This window comes from Elephantulus edwardii, unplaced genomic scaffold (assembly GCF_000299155.1).
Source record: "Elephantulus edwardii isolate Elephantulus edwardi_28Jun2011 unplaced genomic scaffold, EleEdw1.0 scaffold00010, whole genome shotgun sequence".
NCBI classification, from domain to species: Eukaryota; Metazoa; Chordata; class Mammalia; order Macroscelidea; family Macroscelididae; genus Elephantulus; species Elephantulus edwardii.
In genome coordinates this window covers 2071579-2073561 of record NW_006399760.1, presented here as the reverse complement: position 1 = coordinate 2073561, position 1983 = coordinate 2071579, and the positions used below count along the sequence as shown (strand labels likewise).

Below are 1983 nucleotides of genomic sequence, written 5' to 3'. Positions count from 1 at the left end.
AGTAAGACTAGCTCAGGAAGGGTTCCGAGTTGCTGTACATTGGGTTGCTATGGGTCACAGACAACTTGATGGCACATAACAACAATGACAACATATTATATTGGTTGGATCTTATTTAAACCTCTTATTTAGAGGCAACAAGACCTGGTAGAGGGCCTTTGTACTTAAAAGTAGGTTGTTACTATATTTTGGAGGAACATTCTTCTAAGTGGCAGAGCATTTTCTGTCAATTTGCTGTACTGAGGTAACCTGGGGTTGCTGTCATGCTAAACCTTGTACCATTGGGGTTTCAAATGCCATAATGGTTACCCATGGTGGACAGTATTTGGAGGAGCTTCCAGTTTCAGACAGGTTTGGAATCAGGAGTGGCATCCACTTCCTAAATGATATGAATCTGAAAACTCTGTGAATTTGAGAAACGATGATAGTTATAGAAAGGCTTCAGGCCTAATGTTCATAAGGTCACTGTGAGCCGTGCTCCATTTGATGTCAATCAACAACAACAAAATAGGTTTTGTTCATGTGAAAACTATACGTAGACCAAGAGGCCACCGTGTATATATAGTAAAGGAACATTACATGGCTTAAAATTTAAAAAGTTAGTGTGTTTAAGAGTTATATTCTCTCTTCATCCCTACTCAATCTGTATGTTGAGCGAATTATTTGAGAAGCTGGAGTCTGTGTAGAAGAATGTGACATCAAGATTGGAGGGAGACATATCAATAAACTGTGTTATGCAAATGACACACCTTCCCTGCTGAATGTGAGGAGGATTTGAAGCACTTGTTGCAGAAGATCAATGAATACAGCCTTCAATATGAATTGAATATCAATATCAAGAAAACAAAAATTCTTACCATTAGACCTATAGACAACACCATGATGGAGAAAAGATTGAAACTGTCAACAACTTCATCTTACTTGGATGCAAAATAAACACACTTGGTACTAGGAGTCAGAAAATCAGGAGATACACCTCCACCGGATAGTTGGCAGTCAAGGACCTCTCCAATTATTGTAGAGAAACGGTGTCAACTTGAGGACTAAGGTACATCTGATTCAAAGCATGGCCCTTCAGATTACTTTGCAGTGCATTGTAGAGCTGAAAAATGAATAACAATGACAGAAGACAAATTGATGCCTTTGAGCTTTGATGTTGGAGCAGAACATTGACCGTCCCATGGACAAAAGAACAAATATGGCTGCTGCTTCTGGTTGCGGGTGTTATGGCTTCAAGGTTACTTCGTGGAGCTGGAGCATTGGCCGCTCAGGCCTTGAGGGCCCACAGTCCCAATGGCGTCGCTGTCATGCAAGCGATGGCGTCTGGAGGTGGTGTGCCTACTGATGATGATCAGGCGACAGGGTTGGAGCGGGAGGTCATGATGGCTGCCCAAAAAGGCCAGGATCCATACAATATGCTTGCTCCAAAGGCAGCTGCAGGCACTAAGGAAGATCCTAATTTAGTTCCCTCCATCACCAATAAGCGAATAGTAGGCTGCATCTGTGAAGAAGACAACAGTGCTATGATCTGGTTTTAGCTACACAAAGGTGATGCGCAGCTGTGCCCTAATTGTGGAACCCACTACAAGCTGGTGCCCCACCAGTTAACTCACTGAGTGAGCCCCTAATTGTGCTCATGCTCCCACTGATGTGGTCTAAATGTGCTGGAATGTTTCCTTCTTTCTAATAAAGACTAGCCACTGCTTTGGCTCCTTCTCCCATAAAAAAAAAAAAAGAACAAATATGTCTTAAGTGTGCAGCTAGAGTGCTCTTTGGAGGCAAGGATTATGAGGCTTCACCTCACATAATTCCGGACATCTTGTTAGGAGGGGCTGTTTCTTCGAGAAGGAAATGACGCTCAAAAGGGTGGAAGGCCAGCAAAGAGAAGAAGACTCACAACTAGGAGGATTGACATATAGACTGCTGCAATAGGCTCTAATGTGTCAGGAAGTCTGAGGATGGCAAAGGGTAGGACAGGGTCAG

At 43.0% G+C, this 1983-nt stretch overlaps 1 pseudogene; it reads left to right on the top strand.

Moving 5' to 3' along the window:
- Window positions 1-1226: 1226 nt before the first annotated feature.
- On the top strand, window positions 1227-1616 carry LOC102872477 (annotated as a pseudogene).
- Window positions 1617-1983: the final 367 nt, after the last annotated feature.